The sequence below is a fragment of the Phocoena sinus genome, chromosome 9, assembly GCF_008692025.1.
Source record: "Phocoena sinus isolate mPhoSin1 chromosome 9, mPhoSin1.pri, whole genome shotgun sequence".
In the NCBI taxonomy this organism is placed as follows: domain Eukaryota; kingdom Metazoa; phylum Chordata; class Mammalia; order Artiodactyla; family Phocoenidae; genus Phocoena; species Phocoena sinus.
The window spans coordinates 64,543,969-64,568,724 of NC_045771.1; positions in this window are offsets into that span (position 1 = coordinate 64,543,969).

The window sequence follows — 24,756 nt, forward strand, 5'->3', positions numbered from 1 at the left end:
CTCAACCACTGCGCCACCAGGGAAGCCCCAAAAGGTTTTAATTTATAAATATTTGAATACATTTCTGTTTTATTTCATACATTCTGAGTATCATACCTCTAATAAGAGCTCTCCAATCTCTAACTCTTATACAAACTAATATACATTTTCTTCTAAGATTTTTAATGTTTATAGTTTTAATCTATATGAAGTCTATCTGTATATAAGATGTGAGGTAGCTTATTTTCTTATTTTCTTTATTTTCTAAGCTTATTTTCTTCCAAATGGATAGCCAATTGTGCCAGAATCTTTTATTAAGTAAATCATGGTTATTCTATGAAATTAAATTTTTATCACATACTAAATTCTCCTATTTGGTGGGATATATTTTGGATGTTATTCTGCTTCATTGGTCTATTTGTACATTTTTTTGTGCCAAATAACACTGCAATCAACAATTTCCTAAAGGCTGAAAGAGAGGAGAAAGGAAATAAGCAGCAATTTTTACAAACCAGCAAAAATAAATAGAAAAAGGGGAAACAGAGTAGCATATATAATAAAACAAAATCAGATAGAAGTCTGTGGTTACATGAAATGTGAGCATTTATCTCTTTCAAGCTTTGCTGCTATTGTCTCCATTGTGGCTAGCACAAATCATCAAATCACCTGGAGAGCTACACTAACGTATTAAACTATTTTATATCATAAATAGTAGAGAATCTTTTACAAGAACATGGTTTATCACAGGCTACTTTGATGTATTTTTGGAAAATCAACACCACAGTAAAGTAAACCTTTTTTTAGACTGGAGATACTGAACCAATGTCATTATTTCTATTATATGCCCCAAAGATTTTGTAGTTGACACTATGTTATCTGAAGACTATTTTACTTTATTTATTTTTTTTATAGAGCAGGTTCTTATTAGTTACCTATTTTATACATATTAGTGTATATATGTCAATCCCAATCTCCCATTTCATTCCACCATAACCAACCCTCCCTCCGCTTTCCCCCCTTGGTGTCCAGACATTTGTTCTCTAAGTCTGTGTCTCTATTTCTGCCTTGTAAATAAGATCATCTATACCATTTTTCTAGATTCCACATATGTGTTAATATATGGTATTTGTTTTTCTCTTTCTGACTTACTTCACTCTGTATGACAGTCTCTAGATCCATCCATGTCTCAACAAATGACCCAATTTCATTCCTTTTTATGGCTGAGTAATATCCAATTGTATATATGTACCACATCTTCATTATCCATTCGTCTGTTGATGGACATTTAGGTTGCTTCCATGACCTGGCTATTGTAAATAGTGCTGCAATGAACACTGGGGTGCATGTGTCTTTATGAATTATGGTTTTCCCTGGATATATGCCCAGTAGTGGGATTGCTGGGTCATATGGTAATTCTATTTTTAGTTTTATAAGGAACCTTCATACTGTTCTCCATAGTAGCTGTATCAATTTACGTTCCCACCAACAGTGCAAGAGGGTTCCCTTTTCTCCACACCCTCTCCAACATTTGCTTTTTGTCGATTTTCTGATGATGCCCATTCTAACTGGTGTGAGGTGATACCTCAGTGCAGTTTTGATTTGCATTTCTTTAATAATTAGTGACGTTGAGCAGCTTTTCATGTGCTTCTTGGCCAACTGTATGCCTTCTTTGGAGTAATATCTATTTAAGTCTTCTGCCCATTTTTGGATTGGGTTGTTTGTTTTTTTTAATATTCAGCTGCATGAGCTGTTTATATATTTTGGAGATTAATCCTTTGTCCATTGACTCATTGACAAATATTTTCTCCTGTTCTGAGGGTTGTCTTTTTGTCTTGTTTATAGTTTCCTTTGCTGTGCAAAAGCTTTTAAGTTTTATTAGGTCCCGTTTGTTTATTTTTTATTTTATTTCCATTACTCTAGGAGGTGGGTCAAAAAAGACCATGTTATGATTTATGTCAAAGAGTGTTCGTCCTATGTATTCTTCTAAGAGTTTTACAGTGTCTGGTCTTACATTTAGGTCTTTAAACCATTTTGAGCTTATTTTTGTGTATGATGTTAGGGAGTGTTCTGATTTCATTCTTTTACATGTAGCTGTCCAGTTTTCCCAGCACCACTTATTGAAGAGACTGTCTTTTCTCCATTGTATATCCTTGCCTCTTTTGTCATAGATTAGTTGACCATAGGTACGTTGGTTTATCTCTGGGCTTTCTATCCTGTTCCATTGATCTATATTTCTGTTTTTGTGCCAGTACCATATGGTCTTGATCACTATAGCTTTGTAGTATAGTCTGAAGTCAGGGAGTCTGATTCTTCCAGCTACTTTTTTTCCCCCTCAAGATTGCTTTTGGGTGCTTCCCTGGTGGCGCAGTGGTTGAGAGTCCGCCTGCCGAGGCAGGGGACACGGGTTCGTGCCCCGGTCTGGGAAGATCCCACATGCCGCGGAGCGGCTAGGCCCGTGAGCCATGGCCGCTGAGCCTGCGTGTCCGGAGCCTGTGCTCCGCAACGGAAGAGGCCACAACAGTGAGAAGCGTACCGCATAAAAAAAAAAAAAAAAAAAAAAAAAAAAAAAAAAAAGATTGCTTTTGCTATTTGGGGTCTTTTGTGACTCCATACAAATTTTAAGATTTTTTGTTCTAGTTCTGTAAAAAATGCCACGCATAATTTGATAGGGATTGCACTGAACCTGTAGATTACTTTGGGTAGTAGAGTCATTTCACAAAGTTGATTCTTCCAGTCCAAGAATATGGTATATCTCTCCATCTGTTTGTCTCATTTTTGATTTCTTTCATCAGTGTCTTATAGCTTTCTGAGTACAAGTCTTTTACCTCCTTAGGTAGGTTATTCCTAGGTGTTTTATTCTTTTTCTTGCAATGGTGAATGAGACTGTTTCCTTAATTTCTCTTTCTGACCTTTTGTTGTTAGTGTATAGGAATGCAAGAGATTTCTGTGCATTAATTTCATATCCTGCAACTTTACCAAATTCATTGATTAGCTCTAGTAGTCTTCTGGTGGCATTTTTAGAATTCTCTATGTATAGTACCATGTCATCTGCAAAGAGTGACAGTTTTTCTTCTTTTCCAACCTGGATTCCTTTTATTTCTTTTTCTTCTCTGATTGCCATGGCTAGGACTTCCAAAATTATGTTGAATAATAGTGGCGAGAGTGGACATCCTTGTCTTGTTCCTGATCTTAGAGGAAATGCTTTCAGTTTTTCACCACTGAGAATGGTGTTTGCTGTGGGTTTGTTGTATATGGCCTTTATTATGTTGAAGTAGATTCCCTCTATGCCCACTTTCTGGAGAGTTTTTATCATAAATGGGTGTTGAATTTTGTCAAAAGCTTTTTCTGAATCTATTGAGATGATCATATGGTTTTTATTCTTCAGTTTGTTAATATGGTATATCACATTGATTGATTTGCCTATATTGAAGAATCCTTGCATCACTGGGATAAATCTTACTTGACAATGGTGTATGATCCTTTTAATGTGTTGTTGGATTCTGTTTGCTAGTATTTTGTTGGGACTTTTACATCTATATTTATCAGTGATATTGGTCTGTAATTTTCTTTTTTTGTAGTACCTTTATCTGGTTTTGGTATCACGGTGATGGTGGCCTCATAGAATGAGTTTGGGAGTGTTCCTTCCTCTGCAATCTTTTGGAAGAGTTTGAGAAGGATGGATGATAGCTCTTCTCTAAATGTTTGATAGAATTCACCTGTGAAGCCAGCTGGTCCTGGACTTTTGTTTGTTGGAAGATTTTTTATCACAGTTTCAATTTCATTACTTGTGATTGGTCTGTTCATATTTTCTATTTCTTCCTGGTTCAGTCTTAGAAGGTTATACCTTTCTAAGGATTTGTCCATTTCTTCCAGGTTGTCCGTTTTATTGGCATAGAGTTGTTTGTAGTAGTCTCTTATGATGCTTTGTATTTCTGTGGTGTCCATTGTAACTTCTCTTTTTTCATTTCTAATTTTATTGATTTGAGTCCTCTCCCTCTTTTTCTTGATAAATCTGGCTAAAGGTTTAACAATTTTCTTTATCTTCTCAAAGAACCAGCTTTTAGTTTTATTGATCTTTGCTATTGTTTTCTTTGTTTCCACTTCATTTATTTCTGCTCTGATCTTTATGATTTCTTTCCTTCTACTAACTTTGGGTTTTGTTTGTTCCTCTTTAGTTCCTTTAGGTTTAAGGTTAGTTTGTTTATTTGAGAATTTTCTTGTTTCTTGAGGTAGGATTATATTGCTGTAAACCGTCCTCTTAGAACTGCTTTTGCTGCATCCAATAGGTTTTGGATCATCGTGTTTTCATTCTTATTTGTCTCTAAATAGTTTTTGATTTCCTCTTTGATTTCTTCAGTAATCGCTTGGTTATTTGGTAATGTACTGGTTAGCCTCCATGTGTTGGTGTTTTTTACATTTTTTCCCCTGTAATTGATCTCTAATCTCATAGCATTGTGGTCAGAAAAGATGCTTGATATGATTTCAATTTTCTTAAATTTATCACGGCTTGATTTGTGACCCAAGAGTGATCCATCCTGGAGAAGGTTCCGTGTGCACTTGAGAAGAAAGTGTGGTCTGCTGCTTTTGGATGGAATGTTCTATAGATACCAATTAAATCTATCTGGTCTATTGTGTCATTTAAAGCTTGTGTTTCCTTATTAATTTTCTCTCTGGATGATCTGTCCATTGGTATAAGTGAGGTGTTAAAGTCCCCCAATATTACTGTGTTACTGTCAATTTCCTCTTTTATAGCTGTTAGCAGTTGCCTTATGTATTGAGGTGCTCCTATGTTGAGTGCATATATATTTATAATTATGTCTTCTTCTTGGATTGATACCTTGATCATTATGTAGTGTCCTTCCTTGTCTCTTGTAACATTCTTTATTTTAAAGTCTATTTTATCTGATATGAGTATTGCTACTCCAGCTTTCTTTTGATTTCCATTTGCATGGAATATCTTTTTCCATCCCCTCACTTTGAATCCGTATGTATCGCGAGGTATGAAGTGGTCCTCCTGTTGACAGCATATATATGGGTCTTATTTCTGTATCCATTCAGTGAGCCTGTGTCTTTTGGTTGGAGTATTTAATCCATTCACATTTAAGGTAATTATCAATATGTATATTCCTATTACCATTTTCTTAATTGTTTTGGGTTTGTTTTTGAAGGCCCTTTTCTTCTCCTGTGTTTCCCACTTAGAGGAGTTCCTTTGGCATTTGTTGCAAAGCTGGTTTTGTGGTGCTGTATTCTCTTAGCTTTTGCTTGTCTGTGAAGTTTTTGATTTCTCTGTTGAATCTGAATGAGATCCTTGCTGGGTAGAGTAATCTTAGTTGTAGGTTCTTCCCTTTCATCACTTTAAATATATCACGCCACTCCCTCTGGCTTATAGAGTTTCTGCTGAGAAATCAGCTGTTAACCTTATGGGAGTTCCCTTGCATGTTATTTGTCCTTTTTCTCTTGCTGCTTTCAATAATTTTTCTTTGTCTTTAATTTTTGCCAGTTTGATTACTATATGTCTCGGTGTGTTTCTCCTTGGGTTTATCATGTCTGGGACTCTCTGTGCTTCCTGGACTTGGGTGGCTATTTCCTTTTCCATGTTAGGGAAGTTTGCAACTATAACCTTTTCAAATATTTTTGCGGGTCCTTTCTCTCTCTCTTCTCCTTCTGGGACCCCTATAATGTGAATGTTCATGCTTTTAAAGTTTTCCCAGACGTCTCTTAGGCTGTCTTCATTTCTTTTCATTCTTTTTTCTTTATTCTGTTCCATGACAGTGAGTTCCACTATTCTGTCTTCCAGGTCACTTATCCGTTCTTCTGCCTCAGTTATTCTGCTATTGATTCCTTCTAGTGTATTTTTCATTTCAGTTATTGTATTGTTCATCTCTGTTTGTTTTTTAATTCTTCTAGGTCTTTGTTAAACATTTCTTGCATCTTCTCGAACTTTGCTCCCATTCTTTTTCCAAGGTCCTGGATCATCTTCACTATCATTATTCTGAATTCTTTTTCTGGAAGGTTGCCTATCTCCACTTCATTTATTTGTTTTTCTGGGGTTTTATCTTGTTCCTTCATCTGGTACATGGTCCTCTGCCTTTTCATTTTGTCTATCTTTCTGTGAATATGGTTTTCATTCCACAGGTTGCAGGATTGTAGTTCTTCTTGCTTCTGCTGTCTGCCCTCTGGTGGATAAGGCTATCTAAGAGGCTTGTGTAAGTTTCCTGATGGGAGGGACTGTTAGTGAGTAGAGCTGGGTGTTGCTCTGGTGGGCAGAGATGAGTAAAACTTTAATCCACTTGTCTGCTGATGGGTGGGGCTGAGTTCCCTCCCTGTTGGTTGTTTGGCCTGAGGCGACCCAGCAGTGGAGCCTACAGGCTTTTTGGTGGGGCTAATGGTGACTACAGGAAGGCTCATGTCAAGGAGTACTTCCCAAAACTTCTGCTGCCAGTGTCCTTGTCCTTGCAATGAGCCATAGCCACACCCTGCCTCTGCAGGAGACCCTCCAACACTAGCAGGTAGGTCTGGTTCAGTCTCGTATGGGGTCACCCCTGGGTCTTGATGCACACCCTACTTTGTGTGTGCCCTCCAAGAGTACAGTCTCTGTTTCCCCAAGTCCTGTCGAAGTCCTGCAATCAAACACTGCTAGCCTTCAAAGTCTGATTCTCTGGAAATTCCTCCTCCCATGCCGGGCCTCCAGGTTGGGAAGCCTGATGTGGGGTTCAGAACCTTCAGTCCAGTGGGTAGACTTCTGTGGTATAATAGTTCTCCAGTTTGTGAGTCACCCACCCAGTGGTTATGAGATTTGATTTTATTGTGATTACACCCCTCCCCTATTGTCTCATTTTGGCTTCTCCTTTGTCTTTGGATGTGTGGTATATTTTTTGGTGAGTTCCTGTGTCTTCCTGTCAATGACCGCTCAGCAGTTAATTGTGATTTCGGTGCTCTCGCAAGAGGGAGTGAGCACACGTCCTTCTACTCTGCCATCGTGAACCCTACCTATGTTATCTGAAGACTATTGATAGGTGACTGTCAACTAAGTGACAGCTGCTAAGATTTTTTTGAGGGCATTATTTTTTTTTAACATCTTTATTGGGGTATAATTGCTTTACAATGGTGTGTTAGTTTCTGCTTTATAACAAAGTGAATCAGTTATACATATACATATGTTCCCATATGTCTTCCCTCTTGCGTCTCCCTCCCTCCCACTCTCCCTATCCCACCCCTCCAGGCTGTCACAAAGCACCGAGCTAAAATCCCTGTGCCTTGCGACTGCTTCCCCCTAGCTATCTACCTTACTACATTTGTTAGTGTGTATATGTCCATGACTCTCTCTCGCCTGTCAATGGGGAGGGGGAAGGGTGAGCTTTGACAGGGTGATGGCATTATTTAATCTGAGGAATACTGGTGGGTAAAAATAAAATAAATGACAGATGTTCACGGTACCATTTTGGCATTGTTACCTTCCCAGCAGTTTTAACAAGGAGAAGGATGATTTTCAACTAATCAGAAAAATGATTTACCTACTAAAACATGTTTCTTCTCTTGCTGTTTTGTTTCCTGTTGGACAGATTACATTCTACATCTGGCAATCACTTTGGATGTGTGAAATACTATGGTATATGGAGTATATTTTTCATCCTTGTGGATTTGGGGTGGTTTTGTCACTACCATCACCATTGCTATTATTTTAGTGATGTTATCTTGGAAAATGCTTTGTTTAAGGTGAAGTTACATAAACAACAAAGAAAATAACTCCTATAAAAATCCTATAGAATTCCTATTAGCTCACCTATACTCACCCTATAACATCTTGGTAATGTCAGCCTTATTTAAGTAAAACTTTTCAGTAAGTTCAGTTTCTCAAGTATATGTACCCTTTATTTAGTAAAATGGTTCATTAACAATATGGAGAAAAGTAGAATAATAGGCATTGCTGTCATTCCTCAGCATCTAGTCCTGATTTTATTTGGAGTTTAAATTGCCTGATGTCCTCACTTTAATAATTGCTGAGGCTGACTTTTATGGATCTATCATGAAGAACACTTCAAGCTTTCAAGGCAATGTCATTTAAAAGACAGAAAATTAGATGCCGATATGCCTAGGTAACTGCTAATAATTAATTAAAATGAGTTTCATTTAGTGAGTTCTTTAACATCTCACCGCTTTCCTAAAAATGTTAATAAGGTAATCAGTAGGCATTATTTTGAGCATTGTAGTATTAATACATATACAAGTAATGATCTTAGTCTATGTTTAGTTAAAAAAAAAATCAAAAGCATCTACTTCATGCAGAGGAGATGCTATACTTCTATCACCCTAATGGTGTGAAAATGTAATGATGTTTTCCTACAAAGGAAAACCTCTTTTCTTTGATATTTGAGCTTGGTTTCCATTACCACAGCCTCAGTAAGCTGAGAAGAAAACACACATTACCCACACTATCAAAGATGCCATGACTGAGCTGCTGAAAAGCATATACTTAATTGTAGGATTTTAAATGATGTCTCTGCTTTTGATTTTCATGGTGACAACTTTTTACTAAAACAATATAAGCAGTACTACCTAAAATCAGCAGATGCAATGTCCTACTACTTCATAGAGGTATCCACAAAAAAACAGTAGAAATCATAAAGATGCTCAGTCTAAATGATGAATCACTGTATTCTGTCATTTTTGTGAGTTTACTCTGAAACATTCAACTTGACATAAACATCTTAAACCTGTTTGCATAAGTATAAAACTCCCATTATTCCTAGAAACACAAATTAAATATAGCCTAAATGATTACAGATTAAATGTATAAGATATTTTAGTAGATGTTATACTTTTCCAATCCAATTCAACTGGGATATTCCAAATTAAAAGATATTCTGTAAAAATCAATTCTGTTAAACATGGAGAGAGAAAGAGGGATGGAGGGGGAGAAAGGGGAGGGGGAGAGAGAGGGAGAGGGAGAGAGAGAGGGAGATACCATGGCATGAAAACAAGAGTAACTCATCTTGCAAGGTTATGGTTAATCCTTGTGAGGATTAAGTTAGATAACACATTGCAAAGTATGTACTTCCAAAAAATACTGTATTATTTATCAGCTTTATAGATAAGAACAAAATATAAAAAGTGAAGATCTTGAGGTTTATAATATCTTATGGAAATGGGTGGCGGGGTGAGAGAAATAAAAGAAGAAAGACCAAGTAAGAGAAAGAGAGAGAGAATGAGGGAGAGAGATGAAGAGCTAAACGTGGAAGAAGAGAACAAGAAGGCTGGGTTGAGGTGGTGGGAAACCCACTTCAGTGGAAGCCATTTGAGCTCCTTTGACCAAGAATGTCTGCATCCCAGGGAGGTCTTAGTGTTTGTGACAGTGATGCCTATCAGACCTTTCAGACAGTGAACAAAACAGAATTCTTTGTCAAAGAAATTGAATAAGCCATCACAGGACCTCAGGTAGATTGATATATTCAGTGTGCCAGTGCATATTAGAATTCTGGGCATCCTAAATGAATTCTGATTCTTGAAGCCCTCATTGTATGAATTCTGATTAGAGGTAGTGGACAGGAATAGAGAAATTTCATCTGCTCTGCCAGGCTTACATTGTATATTGGACCCTCAGAGGATGGAGATATTGGCCTGATTCCAGGAGTTTGAGCTGTCCTGCTGAGAACCCAGTGGATAAGAATAGCCAAAATTTCTGGACTGCTCTTCTCTCGAGAAGACATAAGCCTCTCAGAATCATTTAAATTCCAGAACCTCATCATAATAAAGTCAATCCATTAACTGGAGTAGCTGGTCTCCAACTCAGGCATGCCAGTTACCTCATGGCCCAAATCTATTCCTGTTAGTACTTACTAAGATACTGAATATGCTGCTAACATATATGGCTATAAGAATAAAGTTCTGGTACGCATCAGAGAGGTATACTTAAAGCAACATACAGAATTAAATGACCCATCATCTTTTACACTGATATCATCCCAGGCCCCCAAAGTAACCAACAGTTCACAATGGCTAGCCCTACAGATTTACTAGAAATGTCAGCTCTTTCTTTATTGGTATCAGTGATGACCAGTTAACCTGCAACTTTTCCCAAGCAATAAAAGTCAAGCAAAGAGTAAAAATATGGACTTATGGATATCTGGACTTATGGCAAAACAGTAGGAGAATTTTACCATGTGTTGTCTTCATTACCTAGTCTACTCTGGGAGCCAGTTGTAGTACTCACACAGCTTTTCCCCAAAATATGTTACTCCTATGCTGCAAAACACATACTACTCCATGCTTCTTCCATTATCTTCCCTTATTTCTAGTGAAAAAAAAAGAATCCTAGTTCATGAGATTGACACTGTATAGCATGTCATTTCATCAGATCCAAATTCAAGCAGTACAAAAGACTCCAAGTGAGAAATCTCAAATAAGAGAAAATCGACAGACTCTCTTAGGAGTTTCAATATATTGAGAGAAGATTTATACATTTGAAGAAGAATTTATGTTTGAATTAGTAATAACTACAGAGCAAAACAAGCATATGAAAAAACAGCAATTATTAACTTCAAGAAAACAGAAGGTTGGGTCAAAAAGAAAAGTAGAAGTTTACTAAATGGCTCAGCTATAAATAGACATAAAAGCTGTAAGTGACTTGGCCATTTAATGTAAGTCCAGAGAATTGATCTGAACAAAACTAACATATAACTACATTGGAAAAGTGCATGTATATGATGAGGTCAGTGGTGGTGCGGTGAAAATGAGCTGAATCTACATCTTCTAAGTTATTTTTTATTTAGCAAAATGACAGTAAACATTAAAATATTTTAAAAGTTGAAACTAGTTACTTATAGAAAGCAGGAAATGGTGGGGGAGAGCAGGGAGAGATTATTGTCATTCACAGCAAGATTAATTTGACTTTAATATTATTTTCACATATAATTTTTATAAAACTTTTTTTAAATTTCAAAAAGCAAACTATTTGGGTCCACTTCGGCCCCCAGCCACTCAAAGTCAAGATTCAGACACCTGCTCTACCAACAGTCCTTGTAAACTCAAAATATCTAGATGATTTATTTAGCAGATGACAACCCTTGATTCTGTCCCTATGTCTTCAGAGTAAATCAAAACAAAATTTTGAAAGACAGTATTTTAGCATGATTTATGATCTTTGTAATATTTTCTTTTAAGACTTCACAACTGGAAATAAATTTACATATGCCAAAACATTTAGTATGTTTAGTTTTCTTCTTTCTGTCATAATAGTCATTGAAAAATATGAAAGCTGAATCTCAAAACTTTTATTTTCTATTATTCTTAACACCCATTATATTTTTATTCACATCCTCAGCTTCCCAGCTCTTCAGTGTAAATCATACGGGAGCAATAGAAGTTATTGAGAGCTGCTGAGTAAGCCAGATTCGAAATATTAACTCACTTTCTAACTCCAATCACATTAATTGCCTTACATTCAGCATTTAATGTATGTTGTTGTTGCATTTATGCCTTATCCTTTTGCTATCATTCATTCACTCACTCATGTAGTTATTGAAGCCCAGGAACTGTGATAACCACTAGAGAATTTTCATGTATTAACTCCTCAAATAGATTTTTGTTCCTATTAGACAAAGACCATGTGTTATATTTGCTTAGAACTCCTTCATATAGTGCTCAACCTATAATAAATATTAAAACCTCATTAATAAATAAAATTTGTCTTCTGTCATTTGGATTTAGACAACATTAATATATAATATGTAATAAAATAAATTAAAATATAATATAATATATGTTAAATATAAAAGGGACTGCTTCATCTAAATTTATTTTTTTAAGTAGGCAGCTCTACTAGTCAGGTTTAGAGTTAGTGACCATTTCAAACATCCCATGTGGATCAAAACAATTTACTACATATAAGCAACTTCTAGTATTTTGGAAGGCTATGAAAAGTCACAAGTAAAATATTCTTCCTGTCACCACTTATTAAATTACACCAGTGTTGATAGATTGCCATTGTTACCATTTAAAATATTAACCAACATTCAAACTGTCCTTAAAGGACCATCTATACACACCACCCAAACCACATACAAAGTTAAACAAATATAAGTAACAAAGCTAAGCTGCATATAAACAGAATTTGAAATATGATATAAAATATTAATTTAATGTTGCAAAGAAAGCAAGTTTGAGAGGCTATATAATAGCAACTTCTATAGGCATTGTTTACCTTGAAAGAGGAGAATTCAGAAATGAAAATGTTCTCATGGCTGATAGGTGTTCCCAACACTTTTTCTTTTCCCATATTTGGATGTATAAAACACATAGCTTATGAGATAATATATTGGTGCCAAATTATTAAGCTCTCTCTATATTTTTTCCAAACGTGTGGTTCACCAAATTTTGGTCAAAATTTGGGACCACTAAGGACCCAAAATAACTGTAAACCAAGAAGGACCCCACTGACTTCTTAAATGCCATGGTCCAATAGGACCCTGAAAGAGCTAAATTGAGGCAAGGGTCAGATCTCAGAACTGAATAAGGACAAATATCTACTTAAAAGTTCACAGAAGTCAATAACCTGGTTATTAAATTTTGTAAATTAATTTCTATTTACTTTATGTGGGTGGTTGCCTTTCATCTTCAGTGCCAATGAAACCTGACATTTCATTCCTAGCAAAGAAAATACTTATGAAGCATAAGGCGGTCACAACTACTTCATAAGCAATTACTATGAACAATATTCTGAGCCAGACACTGTGGGAAGCACAAATATCTATAAAACACAGAACTCCTAACAGCTCACAATATACAGGAGACTACATATATGAGACAAATTTCTGGAAGGCAAACAAGAAGCATATTAGAAAATCACAGACACCCTTAGATAGTCTGCCCAGAAGCTTCAACCAACAATGAAACTTGGAATTCATGAACTGAAATTTTCTGGGACTTATGTCTTAGGTAATTTATATATTCAAATACATTTTTCTTGTAGCACACCTCTCTTTTGACTAGATACATCAGAAAACTTGAGAAAAAGCAAGTGACAAATTAAAATTAGTTGAAAAGGACTATCTTATTTTTACATCTTATTTTTCCTCACATATTATAGAATAGATATAACTTTGATGTGTTTTGTGAAATAATACCTTGAAATACCATGCTATTTTACTTAACTTTGTTTACCAAAAAAGGGTGAAAATAATAATTGATAAAATAAAGATATTTCACTTCAATTCAAAAGCCCTAAAATTTGTTATTCTAATAAATCACTCCATCAACATGAACATACAACAGAGCTTACAGCTCTGAGAGCTTATTTTAGAAAATAGGTTGGTCTGGTATTATGATATTCAAACATTTGAAAGATTATTTTTTCCCCTGAATAACATATTATTTGGCACTATTTTCATTATTTTTATGTGAAATTTGACCCAAATTTGCTTTCTTATTTGTATAAAATTCTTTTGATATCTCACTTGAAAGAAAGAAGATAATGATGTAGCAAAGTAGCATCCCTTTTCTACAATAAACAAGCTAGAGACTAGCATCTTTTGATTATGCTTTATGATGTGCAAATCCTGATTATACAAAGGTTTTAGTTAAATTACAGAGTGCCAAAGCCATGACAGAGAAATTAAAAATAATTATTTAGTTTGCAAACTGACTCAAATAAGAAAATATTCAGTACTATTCTTTAAATAAATAGTATAAAATGCTCTGAAAAAAAAAGAAAATAGCTAATTGGCCAGGATTTTACAATAATGCCTCTAAAGGCAACAAAGAGGAGATAATGATCTTCACACACAGTGCTCTAGGGATGCTTAAAATTTAAACTATTGAGAATGCCATTTCTCCCTCACCTTGGATAGTGTTCCTAAAGTAAAACATTTCCTTTTCATTTGCTAAGATATGATACTCGTTATGTGCCCTTTAAATTGGTTTCATTAAAATCCATTTGCCTTAAAGGTGATTCAGTATCAGAAAATCTATTAATATACTACACCATATTAACAGGCTAAAAGAAAGTAAAATATGTCTATTTCAATAGATATCAAATAGAAGCACTTGAAAACTTCAACATTCACATAAGAAGAATGTTCACTTTTGCCATTATAATTTAATATTTCCCCAGAAGTATCAGTCAATGAAAGGAAAAGAAAAGGAAAAGGTAAAATTCCCATGACTTGCAGATGAAATTTTATATACCTAGAAAATCTCAAGAAATCAATACAAAACTATAATAAATAATAAGAAAAATCAGTAACATGTCTGATTATAAAATTAATGCTCAAAAATCAACAATTTTCCCATGTATAATCTATGACCCACTAGAAAAGATAGTGGAAAAAAAAATCTTGTTTACAATAGCAAAAAAAGATAAAATAGAATTTTTTTAATGTGAAGAACTTATAAGAAAATATTTTATATTTACTGAAATATAAAACAATTTTATTCATGGATAGTAACAGTCAAAATTGAAAAGATTCAACATACACTAATAGGATTATTTTGGAAACTTTATAAAATAAGACTAAAGTTCATCTACAAATATAATGTGACAGTATCCAGAAAAATCATGAATAAGATGAATGAGGGGTGACTTACTATATATTAAAATATATTGTGAAGCAACAATAATTAAGTTACTTTGGTACTAGGGAAATATTAGACAAACAAATTAAACAGAATAGATACCCAAAATAATATGAAAATATACTTGACATTAAAGGTGGTTTTTCAATTAGCAGGAAGAAAGGAATTTATTCAATAAATGAACTTGACACACTGTATAGCAATTTGGAAAAAATAAATGTAGATTTCCCCTTTATTCCATTCACCAAAATAACATCCAAGTCCAGCAAAGAATGATTAAAAAGTAAAAATATTAAATGAAAAATATAATTGTAATTTTGGTGTAGAGTAGGCATTTGTAAATAGGAAACAAAATCAAGAAGCCATTCAGAAATAGACTGATAAACTTGGATAAATTCAACATTTGAGCATGGTAACAAAACATCATAAAGTCAAATGACAAATTAGGGGATATTTTTTATGCATGACAAAAAATATTATTCTTAATTTAAAAATTCATAAAAATGAAAAAGGAATAAGTAATCCAACTTTAAAAAATAAAATAAAATAAACAAAATAGGAAAAAAAGAAGAAAAGGCAATTCCCAGCTAGAGGTGGGGAGAAGGTCATAAAAAATAAGTTTGCTCTTACTTCCAATTTTAAAAAGCAGATGAAAACTATAATGAGATGCTGTTTTTCATCTATGCTATTAGCTAATTCAAAAGTTACCTTATACCCTGTAGTATCCGGTGTGAGGAAAATGAATAAACTGGTAAAATACTTTTTTTAAAGAAATTTGACAGTGCCTCTCAAAACTGGAAATACATATACTTTTGACCCAACAATTCTGTGGCTAGAAAGTTACCTTATGAAAATTTTAACACAAGTATCCAAGATATGTAAAAGGGTATTTATCACTGTAAAATTAAATAAAATAACCAAAAAGTAACTATAAATTCTTTAAATGCCCCTGATGAAAGACAGATTATATAAATGAGACTATATTTCTTGGAAATCAATGTCAGTATTTGAAGAATTAGATACTCACTGATATAGACTTATACCCAAATATTTTTAGTGAAAAATAGAAAGTGCAGAACTATGGCAATATTTGTATATACTTTTGTAAATAAAAAAGATACATATATATGCATAAATTTTAATTTTCTGGAAAGTTCACAAGAAACTGTTCACAGTAATTTCCTTTGAGGAAAGCTTCTGAGGGTAGAGAGATGTCTTTAAACTTCTATTTACATCTCTCTGTGCTATTTAAACTTTCTAACCACGTGCATATCCATTTTTTTAGTTGTAAACATAAACTGATTTTATGGAAATATGGTCCACTTTTGTTTTCTTTTCCCTATTAAAAGTAATAAATGATTTTTAAGTCATTTTCTTTCTGTTATACAAATTGATGGTAACAAGTATTCGTAAGGATGTAAAGTGCACCCTGATACACTGCTGGAGGCAGTATAAATGGATTCAAACTTTTGTAGTCTGGCAACAGGTATCACCTAGAAATTCTACTTCTAAAAATTTATACTAGAATTAGGATAACTAGGCCCCAGAGAAAGCAATGACTAGCAGTGTTCATAACAGTCAGAAAGTGAAATATCCTAAAGGACTATTAATACTCTTGGCTTCATAAGTTATGAAAAATCAAAATAATGAAGTTAAAATATAATACATATTTATGATTATTCATATGAAAACATCTGTGTACATTCCACACTGGCTTGCAAACACTCCCAAAGAAGACTATATATATGTATATAGTCTTCTCTCTATATATATGTACATATATATATATATACATATATATGTAACCCAAACAAATTCAAACTTTATAGTCCTTTCTGTAAGATATATAGAAAAAATGATAGGAAATGAAAAAGGAAATAAAAGAACAAAATCTACACAAAAATTTTAATGTAAAAAGAGTTTGTATATTAACATGCATAGTATAATCCCATATGATTAAAATTATTTACAAATTTGTATAGAGGAACAATGTTCACAGAAAAATTAACAGTCGTTATCTGTGGAAAGTGGGAAATTTTTTATTCTCTTTTTATGTCTGTGTATTTTTCCTGAATTTTCTATACCTCTAAATGATATATTCAAATCACAAAAGAATTATTAGTAGTAAGTTTTTAATCATATGCCTTACTATGTAAATAATGAAAAAACATTTCGTCATAAACTATAACATAAAACTATTAAATTTTTCATAGAAGAAATTACATTAAAATGTTTCTAAAATATATTAAAATGAAAAAACTAGGATTAGAAGCCTATAATCCCCACCAAAAAAACCAAAAAAATCCCAAATTTGGAATGGTATTTATTCTACCTGAGGCCTTTACATAATTATAATTTCATGTGGACTCAAACTTCCCTAAGACACAATGCCTGTTTTCAAAGTGCATATAAAATCTAGATGGACAGCAAAAGACAAATACAAAGGTAATTATTTCACAGGATAAGACAGAGTACCTATGCCACTGGAACAATGGAAACAGCAAACTTACTAGTTTTAGGGAGTACCATGTACTGGTGGGTGAGGGGCCAGGGAGAAAAGGAGGAAGTAATCTTGGAGGATGAAGCATTTCAAAGCCCTTGAATAATTTTCAACCTTCTCTCCCACTTTGAAGCTTTACTAAGCTTTGGGGATAACTGACGTGGTGATGTTCTTTTCTTGTCTAGAAAAATGTACAGGGCCATTATCCTAATCAACGGGAACTAAGACACATGCAGATTTCCTAGGCAGAAAGTTACTTGCAGATGTCTCATCTCCTAACTCAACTCATCACATTATAACCCCAGTATAAACTTCTAAAATAAACAAAGAAAAAATTCAATAAATACATCTAGTCTTACCATCTAGTTTTTATAACTCACCAAAAAAAGTTCACAAAATATGAACAAGTTTCTCTATATTTTCACCATTAGTAGGTTAGAAAATATCCTAGCCAATTTTTATTGCTACACAGTAGAAAATTTCAAGAAATTACTCTTCTCAGCTCTGCCGATCCCATATCATCTGGGAACTTTCTTAAAAATTTTCCATTCATCTATCTCTAAGACCTTCTATCATTATTTCAATCTGAGAAAGGAAATACAAAAGGAATACATAAATGAGGAAAAGATATACTTACCTTACTTTATTGTCAGCTGCAATTTTACATTTTCTCTATCTAACTCTAACTTGAATTTCTATTCTTTCTGAGAATTTTCAGATTATGAGAAAAGAAAGAAAAGTCAATAAATAAGGGGTATTTTAAACAGCTGCTACATTCATATTTTAATGCTTTATTTTAAAAAGGTATTTCTAAACAAAAAATATATCTATCTTAAACCATCCACTAAAGGAATTAGAAAAATACACTACATATTCTTGAAAGAGAGGGAAAAAAACATAATTCTAAGATCTAATTCTTTTGTTCCTTTTCCATTTGACCTGTGTAAGTAATAGCCAGTTAGGGAGAAACACTTAAAACCAGGGAATGAAAATCCTTCCCCGAAGTCAGTACCAGTGACAAAAGGCTGGGGATCTCTTGTCTGCAGTTTCCTTTGGTAAAATGGTCAAATTAGCTTTTTGTCTTCATAACTGGGAACGAAAAATATCATGCATCTGTCTATAGCATCAACATTTACCTTAACGTTCTTTGATGTTGGCTCACTTAATTATGCTTTGTGTTACATTTCCCTTCTCCCATGGGCAAGAGGATTATCCCAGTATTTACACAAATCAGTAGTGCTAAATCTTGCCCAAACAGAGATTTAGAGGGATTTAATAGTTATTTCTTAAGACTCTGGCTCTTTGGAAGCTCTTCAGTTCTAGAAAACTGAGTTGTAAACAACAACATTTAAGATGGTATTAATAAACATGTATTTTACTGATTATTAATGTGACCATGATGGAGCATCTATTTCTCTCTCAGAAAAAGGTTAATCTCATTGGCAAAGCAGCCTAAAAATGGCTCCCAACTTTATATTCCTAAGTATATTGGACAGAAATCATGTGTATTAGACAGCAAAGGCTTGCAGTCAAGTTTAAGGGCAAAGGACATGGTAATGATTTACTCAAACAACCAAAAGTACTGTCTTCGTTATTAGCATACAATTAGAACAATTAAGACCGCACTGTAAATTCTATCTAAAAATAGGTTGAGAAAAAAATTCATTCCTAAACGCACTTGGTGTATTATTTCTCAAAAGATTTTCATCACTAAACTAAACACAGGTGTTAAATCAGAACCTGCCATTTTGGATTTTACTCTTTAACTTCCCATCCCACCATCTCTACTGGATTTGTCCAAAGTCATTGCTCCCTGTCTGGCCTGAGCAGAGCCCGATTTCTCTTCCCCCATAATGTGCTCACTAATCAGTCTACTTTGGCTGTCTTCCTTAAATAGTCCCAAACCAATCATAATTGTTATAAATACTTCCTTTCTTTCTTGTCCCATCATTTTATAATCAACCCTGAGAAGATCCCCCAAATATGGCTTCACCTATCCTCAAGGCCCCAAATGCATTCTTGCACGCTAGTCGTTTTGCATACCATAACGATAGTTCAATTCATCAAAAAATTAAATTCAAGAAACCATTTTTGAGCTGCCTAAAATATTATACATATTACGTGGTGAGAAACAAAAATGAATAAGACAGAGTGCTTGCCCTCAAAATGATTAGTGTTTATACATAAAAGAAAATCAAAAGAATAACTTAAAAACAAAATTTGAAGTACAGTAATTTGTGTTATTTATAAGAGGGGCCAAAGGGAATGTGGCAATAAATTCTGATGGGGACAGAAAGACAGTGCTAGGGATGATGAGTCTAGGAAAGAAGACTGGACCCTGCCCTAAACTGTGTCGTATATGCAAGAGGGGTTATCAGGTGCAAGTTGCCAGATTCTACCTGTTTTTAAAAGATCGTTCTGAAGGAGACATAAGAAATGAGGAAGAGACTAAAAGAAAGACTAGAGTCAAATGCTAGTTAAGTAACAGAAAAAGTAGAGCTGTCATGGAGTTTATAGACTTGCAGTTTTGATGTGATACCATCAGGGTGGGTCGAGTATAGGCAGAATGAGTTGTCATTCTATTTAGACTTTTTAAAAGGAATACCCATGATGGGTCTCCTTGGCTGTAAAGCTTTTTTTGGAATTGGCTGAAACTCTACCAATTAGAAATTTATTTGTATTAAAAAGTTTAAATGTAAAAAAATTAATTAAAAATAGAAAGTTTTAAATATAAATCCTCCTGGTAAGATTAGGGGGCTATCAGTAATTCATAACAGCGTAAACTAGCTCAAACAGATCGCCTCCCCATTAATATACCAGGGAAAATTGGGAATATTCTGAGGGGGAAGAAATTATAAAACAACAAAGGGGGATTCCCTGGTGGCGCAGTGGTTGAGAGTCTGCCGCCGATGCAGGGGACACAGGTTCGTGCCCTGGTCAGGAAGATCCCACATGCTGCGGAGGGGCTGGGCCCGTGAGCCATGGCCGCTGAGCCTGCGCGTCCGGAGCCTGTGCTCCGCAATGGGAGAGGCCACAACAGAGAGAGGTCCGCATACCGCAAAAAATAAATAAATAAATAAATAAAGGTAGAGGAAAAACATACTCTGGCAAGAACAGGCCTGGATGGCACACTAAAGTAGAATCTGGGGGCTACAGAAGTGTAGCCTGAGGAACTTGAGGACTAGGATGGTGAGGGTAGGGCCATTCTTAGCAGGGTGCAAACCTGGTGCAACCACGCATGTCCTCCATCAATATTCAGTGTAAACTGATTCTCTTTTCATAAACAAGAACATAAAGAGCCACCGTGAAGGGAAAAATTAAAAAAAAATTTGCAGCCTCAGAAGAATATCTATGATAAAGTGGAGAGAGCTCTACATGTTTGAAGAAGAAATGCTGACATCTTTTGTATGAACAGATTGCAGACTAATCTTTTTTGTTGTTGTTTTTTAAGCAATAGATGGCAGAATCAGCTTTCCTCTACACTGGACAACATCCTGAAGTCTCTACCGAGCATAAATAGTGATGGGTCCAGGGGAATGGTCACAATTCACAATTCCCAAGACTGAATAAAGTTATCAAAAGTAACTTCACAATATTTCTAAAGTCCAGTTCTGAGTGTCACTGATTTAGGATTTTTAGTTTCAAGAATTCAGAGACCTACACATATAATCAAAGCAAAGAAAAAAAAGCTACTGTGTTTCTCCAAAGAATCTCCTAAAATATATTTTTTTAAAACAACACAAACCTTTTGAGCTGCAATCAGTAACAATTTCCATACAATTAGCAATCTCATTGGCACTATAGAATCATTATCATGAGTTCAGGGCATCAGTAGAAGTTACCAAAATCTCTAAACTATTTACATTTATGGAATTTCTCTGCCTATCTTCTCCTTTTATTTAAATTCTTGCAGAGGGCTAAAGACTTATGAAGGAAGCTTTTGCATAAAAATCACTAACTGTATATTATGGGGGGGTGGGGGACTAAAATATGTCCTATGAAATGTTTATTTCCCCTTCTAGATAATGACTTTAAGTAAAACCTGGTCCTTTGCAATTGGAGCTGTGGTATTACCTAACTGGAAGTTTAAACACTGCAAAAGTAATTATACAAAAAGTTTCTGGCTTAAACAGTCCAGGACTACACTGAAAAAGTAACAAGCTGTGTCACGTGTTAAACAGTAGGCCATATCCTTGTTGTCCGGAATATAGCATAAAAGTCAATGGGTCCTTGTGGCTTATGTATTTCTTCCAATTTGGATTCCTTTTATTTATTTTTGTTGTCTGATTGCTAGGACTTCCAACAGTATATTGAATAGAAGTGGCTATTTCAATTAAAAAAAAAAAAGTCAGTGGGTCATTAGGACAAAAGCTAGTTTCCTGACTTCTGTTTCTGCTCCTCCCAATCTACTCAATAGATCCATTCTTCAAAGTCACTATCAGTATCTTCTCCTCCATGAAGCTTTCCCTAAATTCTCTAGACTCTCCCAAATTTGTCCATGTTAAGTTTTTTCATTAATCTTTTGAAATTAGTCTTACTCAACTTAATTTTAGATGTGTTAACGGTTTGTCTCCTTAACTACAGTATAAGCTTCTTTAGCACAATGCCAAGCAAGTACTAGATATTTAGCAAATACCTACTTGTTTGATTTGTTATCTATCTCTGATCATTTCTTTCTTGCCAACCCTGGTGTACACCAGATCAGTTGGGCAATTTAGCTAGATTGATGGTTTTTAAACTGTTCTTCAAAGAACCTCTCAGAAACTGAAAGGGAAAAAAGAGGGCCCAGAGAACAGAGCCCAGGCCAGCTTCGTAGGAACCCCTCATTGCCTTTGAGGAGACAGACGTGGTATATATACAATGGAATATTACTCAGCCATAAAAAGACATGAAATTGAGCTATTTGTAATGAGGTGGATGGACCTAGAGTCTGTCATACAGAGTGAAGTAAGTCAGAAAGAGAAAGACAAATACCGTATGCGAACACATATATATGGAATTTAAGAAAAAAAAATGTCATGAAGAACCTAGCGGTAAGACAGGGATAAAGACACAGACCTACTAGAGAATGGACTTGAGGATATGGGGAGGGGGAAGGGTAAGCTGTGACGAGGCGAGAGAGAGGCATGGACATATATACACTACCAAACGTAAAACAGATAGCTAGTGAGAAGCAGCCACATAGCACAGGGAGATCAGCTCGGTGCTTTGTGACCACCTAGAGGAGTGGGATAGGGAGGGTGGGAGGGAGGGGGACGAAGAGGGAAGAGATATGGGAACATATGTATATGTATAACTGATTCACTTTGTTATAAAGCAGAAACTAACACACCATTGTAAAGCAATTATACTCCAAAAAAGATGTAAAAAAAAAAAAAAGGCAATGAAAGTGAGCTAAATGATTTAGCAAAGAATGAATAGAATTTTGTGAATGATTACTTGGAAAGAGTTACAGTCATCTTTAATTGCCTTTAAATTTGAAGATTTCACTGAAGTAGAATATTAATGAGTTCTTATTGACTGGTGATACATTTGTCTTTTCTCCAGTCTTAGAGCCCCTGATTGTTATCCTACTACCAACACATCACAGATTTTTTATGAAATTCATAGGCTTGCCTAACGAAGGAAATTAAAATCTGGCTTCAATATCATTTAGTAATTAAATATCAGCCTGCTTAAATTAAAATAAACAAATCAGACAGTGCAATCTATAGAATTCCTAAGTACTTATCCAATATTTGTAATTATCTAAAATTACTGTTCCTTTAGGTCTAAGAGTTACCACCTACTTTCTTATGCGTTTTCTTGATATAAGATGTTCTACTGCTAGGCAGCTTCCTACCCTAGGTAATATCACTTGTTGAAGCAGGGAACACATCTGCTATGCTCACCACAGAGGTTAGCACAGTGTTCAGCATAGAGTAAATATTCAAAACATATGGATTTGTTGGATGGATGAAAATTTTAATAAATTAACATCAGAAAATCATTTTCACTAATGTTAATAGCTTCCAGTATAGATCAGCCATATTCATATTGCCTCTTTCTAAGAACACTCTTGTAATTTTCTCCATCATATCTCAGACACCCAATCCTTCTCCAGGGAAGGCAAAATAATATGCTGGAAAACAGCATAGACTCCACAGTCACACAGCACTGAGTGTTCATATGGACTCTAACACTTGAACTTAAGCAAATCCTCAAATGTCTCCAATTCATAGACATCATCTCCTTACTGGCCTTTCAGGGTCACTGTGTGTGTTAAATAGATAATATATATATGAAAGTTCATGTCCTAGAGCTTGGCAGTTGGTAGGCATCAACAAGTGTTCCATTTTCTTCCCTCTCTGCAGCATACTTTTCTGTATGTCCAGCTTTATTTGGATCTGGTACCTATAGAATGGTTGCTTTAGAATCCCAGTCCAGAGGGCTCTGCTTCTGGAATCCACCTCTCCTCTACATCAGCCAATAGCCAAGCACTGGGCCCTTGCCACCATCCTGAACCAGCATTAGATATCCTTCATTACACCAGCAAAGGAATTTAAAACTCTTAGATTACAAAACTCAGAGAATTCTAATCTGTTTCTTTCATTTATTCAAAACTCCTGAAGGGAAAGCCAAATTTGGCGGTACAAAGTTTTAAGTTCTTTGTATTTAATCAAAGAATGCACTTCTAGAGGTAATAGAAATTTTGATCTAATTAACACTCACTACTCTCTCTAAAACAGACTTTTAAAGTTACTGGCTGAAATTTCCTTTCTTGAGTTGTATCACCTTTAGAAATCTGAGTAATTTGAAATCTTAGTACCCATTACTATTTCATTGAACATTTCCTCAAAATCTTAGGTAACTCAATTTCAACATAAAGTATTAATTAGCAATTTATACCTTCTTAATGCCATAAGTGACCTTTATTCAGAGGTTATTGATGTAGTTATGTGATGTAACCAAGTTAAATTTCAGCCTTAGATACAGGCAATTATTTTCAATCAGGTCCTTTAATAGTGGCTAAATAGGCACTTGTATTACTTACATTGTAGCTTATTTCCCCACAGAGAGTTAACAACCGTTGTTCCTCTGTGTGGCCATCACGCTTAAGAGTTTTCTGTAAAAGCCAAGTCAAATGTATGTTCATCCTGTAACAGAGAGTAGGGGAATGACTGCCTGCTCTCACAACATAACATTTAATTTGTTTTAAAAAAATAGCTCCCATTTGTCCCAGTGAGATGCTCCATACAACTGTCTTTTTCCTTGGCTTTGCTCACCTCCCTTCCCTTTGCCTCAGTTGCTTTTATTCTCCAATCCATATTCTATTACTGATTACACACTTAGTGCTCAATCTCATTCACTTTACCATTGAGAGTATTCTAGAATGATTTTCTCTAGTCCTCTCATTGATATTTCTTTCTCAATTACTTTAATTTCCTAAAAAGAAAGCAAAGGAATAATTGTCACCGAACTGGAACTACCTCATGAGTACACTGTAGTTTATAGAATCCCATCTCAGATGTTTCACAGAAAGGTATTAAACCACTAAAAATGCTATAATAATATTCATTGATTCACTTATTCAAAAAATATGTAACATTTTTAACATTTCAATGAAAAGATTTCCAGATTCTCCTTCACTTTACCTAGCCCAGAAAATAACGAAAGCCTTTCTGATTTTCAATAAAACTAGGATGACCCCACATTCCACTCTCATTTAG